Source organism: Onthophagus taurus, chromosome 11, assembly GCF_036711975.1.
Source record: "Onthophagus taurus isolate NC chromosome 11, IU_Otau_3.0, whole genome shotgun sequence".
NCBI classification, from domain to species: Eukaryota; Metazoa; Arthropoda; class Insecta; order Coleoptera; family Scarabaeidae; genus Onthophagus; species Onthophagus taurus.
This window is the reverse complement of record NC_091976.1, coordinates 5,125,876-5,132,271: the sequence shown is the minus strand read 5'-3', so window position 1 is coordinate 5,132,271 and position 6,396 is coordinate 5,125,876.

Sequence of the window (6,396 nt, the reverse complement as noted above, 5' to 3'; positions counted from 1 at the left end):
TTCTGAACTTTATTGAAACTTCAACAATATATTAATGTAATTAAATATTAGGGTGGTTTTAATATTAGGGTGGAGATATGGGGAGAGGAGGGACGACGGCGGTCGAAGGATACTGTGCGAAATGGAGAAGGAACAGAAATGCTGAGATGGATGGAGGAGAACGGATGGGAGATACTGAATGGAAATAAAGAGGAAGGGGAGTACACTTACATCGGGGCGAGGGGGACATCTGTGATTGATTATGTACTGGTGGATCAGGAAATGTGGGAGAGGGTGGAAAGGTTTAAAGTGGGAGAAGCGGTAGAGTCGGATCACCAACCGTTGGAGGTGGAGGTAAAGGGGGGGGGACGGCAGAAGGCGAGCGGAAATGGGGAGCACGTTGATCAGGACAGAGAGATAGGGGAGAGGAGATAGCAGAAGAGGAGATGGAAGCAGTGCTTAGGGGATTGAAGAAGGGAAAGGCGCCAGGGGAAGATGGCATCCAGAACGAGGCATGGTTGGAAACATCAAGGGTGGTGAGAGTGAAGTTGTTGGAGGGAATGAATAGCGTATGGAGAGGGGGGGGGATTCCGGAGGGATGGAAAGTGGGGGTAATTTGCCCAGTATATAAAAAGGGTAATAAGGGAAGGGTAGAAAGCTACAAAGGAATTAACCTACTAGACTCGGCATACAAGGTATACACGAAGATACTGCTGGGAAGACTGGAGGAGGAGATGGAGTTGGGGGGAATTTTGCCGGATGGGCAGGCAGGCTTTCGGAAGGGAAGGGGAGCAATCGACAACGTGTACGTGTTGAAGCATCTGGCAGATAGAGAGCTGGATAAGAAGGGAGGAAAATTGTACGCCCTGTTTATAGATTTGAAGGCGGCTTTTGGTAAGGTGGATAGGGGAAAGTTGTGGGAGGAGATGGGGAGGAGGGGGATCACGGAACACCTAATTGCGAGAGTAAAGGAAATATACATGGAGACTATGGCTAGGATAAAAGTGGGAGATAAGCTGAGCGACGTGTTTTGGACGACGAAGGGACTGAGGCAGGGATGTCCGCTGAGCCCAAGTCTGTTTGCACTGTATACGGCGGACCTGGAGGATAGATTTGGGAAGGGGCAAATGGGAGGGTTGGTGGTGGGAGGTAGAAAAGTGCATATGTTAGTGTAAGGAGCGGCTCTTACTTTGTTGTGTGGGCGTGCTAAAGGCGTATGCGACAAGCAGAACCTTGTCACGCCGGCTTGGATTTAGGGAGCAAAGTTAAATGAAATTTAATAAAAGAAATCAAGTCAAATTTAAATAACAAATTTAATGAAGTGAAATCAAACGAAAACAATAGCAAAAGAAATAAAATACAACCTAAAATTAATAAACAGAATTAAAGTTAAAATAAATTGGCACAAACAAAATTTAGCTACAAAAATAACTCGAAAACTTTATATTGATTAACAAGAGAAATTTTAATCTAGTAATTTACCTGACTTTACTTGAAAATCTGTATAAGCAATTTAATTAAAAACATCAAAAAATATCTAAGTTCAACAATTACAAAATGATCAATTTAATAAAATGAATAATTCAAAAATAATATCGAATATTACGTAGGTTTATACCAAATCAGAAAAAGCTAAAGCAATTAGTTACAATCTTTACAAGTTAATATGTAAAATAAAACATTTACGACTTACCAAGGGTCAAAGCGATCATATTGAGAGGAGCGACTCGTCAAAAAGTATAACACTTTAATTTTAATCCGATCGAATAAAAGTTAATTAATAATTATTAATTAAATAACTTACATCAAACTTAAGAATTACCGGAGTCTTACTCGGACTTTACACTAAGACTCTTAACCGAAACCGAATAGGGTGCTTCGCCGAAGGAATTAATTTAAATAAAAACCAAACTGAACTTCACTCAACTGCTTAACTGCTCAAAAGGCGCTCCTCCTCAATATTTAAACCTTTACCCCCTGGACGCTCTTTCCTCTAGGAAAGTCCTTATTGGCCAACACATGGCTCAACCAATTAGAAATTGCAACATCAGCAATTAAACAAAAGAGAGGGAAGGAAAACAAAAGGAAAACGTTTTCCCCCTGAACGCTCTTAACTCTAAGAATAATCTTATTGGTCAACGCGTGGTTTAACCAATCTAACAATTACAACTATAACAATTAGACAAAAGAAAAGGAAGGGAAGGATGAGTCGAGCAGCGATCCCCTCTATCCGAGAATGAATAAAAATATCAATAATTAATTACCAAAATCTGAACTGATCTGCGGATCGCTACATTAGCATACGCGGATGACATCGTGGTCATGGCGAGAGAAGCGGCGGAGATGAAAGATATGATAAAGACATTGGAAAAATATTTTAGGGAGAAGACAAGGATGATGAAGTTTTGTAAGGGGGGGAGAAAAAGAACAGAAAACTGGAGATGGGAGGGAAAAGAGATCGAGGAGGTTAGGGAGTATACTTACTTGGGGTATGTGTTCAGGGAGGACAACAGGGAGGGGTCGCATGTGATAGCTATGGCAAAAAAGGCGAATAAGGTGATGGGACAAGTATGGAGTTGGGGGAAGAGAGTCTTTGGAAGGAATGTGGCAGCGAGGAAGATTATGTTTGAAGGTCTGGTTAGCAGTGTGATGATGTATGGAGCAGAGGTATGGGGATGGAGAGAGCAGGCAATGCAAGGAAGGGAAGAACTTGGTGGCTAGGTTCCGTTGTGGAAACGAGGAGAGAGCGAACAGATACTGGATGGCCGATGAGGAGAGGTGGTGTAGGCTATGCAGGGAGAAATGGGAAACGTTGGAACATATGTTGAATGGGTGCAGTGAGTTGAGGGAGGAGGAGTTGGACCGAGGGCAGATCTTAGGAGAGGGGGGAGAGGGGAAACGATGGATGAGAATGGTTGTGGGGGTGAGGAGACAAAGGGATGGATGAGGGGAGGATTGGGCCGAGGAGCCGAGGGTATGGAAATGGAGGAAGAGGGTGGAGGGTGAAAATAATATGCTAATGACATATATTATATTAGAATGTATTAAGGGGAAAATTGTAATTATCAAAAACAATAAATGCTTATTAATTATTAATGTAATTTAGTTCAGTGTAATGCTTAGTGTATTTCGTCAAAACTCGACCCTCCTGAAATCTTCGGACTCCTGACCGAAGTAATCTACGTCATAGTCATTAAATCGTTGTGGACGTCTTCGTGTTCGTTGACTCGCCTTTCCCGGTGTCCTTTCTTTCGGTTCTTTTCCTTTCTCTAATTCCACTGTTTCCATGTCCTTTCCCGAATTCTCTTCTGCGAATTCCTTGTCATCTTCGTCTTCATCCGAACTATCCTCACTATCCTAACCCGGACACTTCCAACCACATCGCTCCAGCCACTCTGCACTAGCAAGAAGAACAGTTAACTTAACCTCCCAGACCTAAGCTCCAACCAAGTTGCTCCAACCCCTTCGCTGCTACAGCTACATTAAGAAAGTGCCTTGCAGCCCCTACTTGCGACCCGTTATATAATTTCTCTTTGGATTCGTGGAGAACGGTTGGTGTTATTCTTTCTTAATCAAGAAATTTAATCACGAAAAAGCAGCAAATTGCATTTTATATTCTTTATCATTTGTCATATTTGACATCCGATAATTTTATTTTCATTATTAATATAATTTTTTACAATGGTGGATGCTACTATTGGCGACAATTACTTGGACATTATTACGAAATTTACTTTACCGCCTTTTTGGACTTCAAATCCAGCAGCGTGGTTTACGATTATTGAATCACAATTCGTTTTGTCACGGCTGCAAAACGATAAAACAAAATATCATTTAGTTCTAACTCATCTTCCAAACGATGTCATCACATTAATTCTAGACGTTATTCAACATCCCCCGGTAGATAATTTGTATTTGCCACTCAAAAAAATTTTGATTGACAGACTTTCTTTGAGTGAAGAAAGACGTCTCGATGACTACCTGGTGAATTCTTCATAAAACCACAACATTCGTTAGAGACGGAACCTATTTTGCAGAATTTGCGTGAAACATTTTCAAACCTACAACCAATCGAAACGTCATTTCATTCACGAGACAAACCTTTTCTTCATAAAGATCTTTTTAAATCTGATTACGTTTTTATCAAAATTGAAGACATGCAACCTTCACTTACCCCTCGTTACGAAGGCCCTTTTAAAATTCTTAAAAGGCTTCGAACGACATTCATAATTTCAAGAAATAATAAGGACTTACTTATAATTATAAATCGTTTAAAACCCGCATTTTTACTTAATGACAAGTCAAATAACTGGAATAGTAACGACGCATTGTCTACCAAAAAACAATTCAAAGTTCACTTTAATTTTTCTTGCTAATTTATCTTTTATTTTCGTACTTTTAATATTGCTTTTTACGTTTGGTTTTCTTGTGGAAGGGGGAGTAACTGTAGCGTACACAGCCTACCTTCACATAGAAATTATAATTTTTATCAAATTACCTTATTATCATAAATTACCTATGTTACCATTTTTGTTGATTTCGATGTAAATATTATTCGATTATAAGCAATCAACCAGACAACACGTCTGTCTTTGCATTTTAATTTTTAAAAAAGAGTTAAAATTATTTACTTACTACAACTCTTTAGATATGTATCGGAGGGTAGTACCTCGGTTATAACAAGGGGTCCTCTATATTTAGGTTGTAGCTTAGTTGGCTCGCCTGTTCCCACCGGATTTCTTCGCATTACATCATACTTAACACCCAAAAATCTCTTTACATCTACCCGCCTTTTCATTTTCACTTGCTCTTCGGTAATTGTTTTACGAATCTCGTCCTGCATTTCTTTCGCTGGTTTCTAAACTTCTCGCCCAGCTTTAGTTGTTAACCTTCCATCGGCAAAGTTCGGTAGATATCCATATAACGCCTCATATGGTGTACGGTTAGTTGTCTTGTTTACAGCACTGTTGAGATTTTTCTCTATCATTGAGATTCCTTTGTTCCAAGTCTCATTATCTGTTTACCCGTTCGACTAGATCATTTGACTAGTCGAATTATAAGTCACTTGGATCCCGTATCTATTCGCGAACCGTCCAACTTCACCAGAGGTAAATGTCGTTCCTCGGTCGCACACTATTCGTCTTGGAATCCCAAAATCTCCGATCAATTTTTGCTAATGCCCGAACCGTTGTTTTTGATTTCGTATCTCGCACTGGGTAGAGTTTAACGAATTTAGTCAACGCGTCGATTGCTACCAACAAATGAACGTTACCACTCACGCTTCGCACAAAAGGTCCCAGCTGATCTACATGAACGCGGTCGAAAGGCCTCTGTGGGCTCGGTATGGGATGTAATTAATTAAGATTGTAATACTTATATAAGAAAACAAGTTTTCCTGCCTTTTCAACACCTAACTTGTTTCGTAAAGTAGAGTGAACAAGCCCAAATGTTGAAAATATTCTCTCAACAGAAGCTGATGAACAAGCCGCACATAAAAATTGCTTTAATATTGGCAGTACCTTCTCTACTTCAGCAATGTGTGTTTGTGATACACCCACCATTGTAAAGCACTTACATTACATAAGACTTCCTCCGAAAACATTACTGATGAAAATGGTTCCATTTTTGCTTCTAGTTTTATAATTAGCGGTAGTAAACCGGTATTAGCATACATTTCCTTAATTGTATTTAAGGCCTCCTCTTTTTCTACAGATATTAACTTATACATAGTTTTAGTAACATCTAAAATATAGGCTATTTAATGGTTAGACGTAAGTGCCTGCTTATACCGTTTATCAAAAACTTTCATTTGTACAGATAATAATTTTTCCTCGAGTAATGTTTTCAATTCTTTCCATATTTCCACTGCATCAGAGAGGAAAGCATTCTTTTTTTGTAATTTGTCAAGTGCTATAGTTATGGGTTTTAAAACATTCAAATAATCTTCCGCTGAGCGTTTGAGACCAATGTTTGAAACTTTTTTGTATATTGTCGAATCTATTTCGTTTTTATTCTCATCACACACTTTTAATAGTTTATCCCATTGACTTACATATACTTCCAAACAATCTGCCATACTATTCCATCTCACATCACATGGCAGCACTAATGCTTTTCCATCAAGCTGTCTGTATTTGGCCCTTGCTTATTGATTATTTCTCAAATACTTTATAATTTGTGTAACGTGCTCTTTGATATTTGTTACTTCTAAATCTTTGCAAAGTAGGTTTAAAAGATGAACTGAACACCCATAAGTTATCACTGAAATGCTGGGGTCCAATTTTTCTTGTAAGGTTTTTCGCATTAGTGCCATATTAGCAGCATTATCTGTTACAAATGATGTCACGTTACAGTTATATTTTGATTTACATGAGGAAATTATATTGCAAGCAATTTCAGTTAAATAGTCACTTGTAT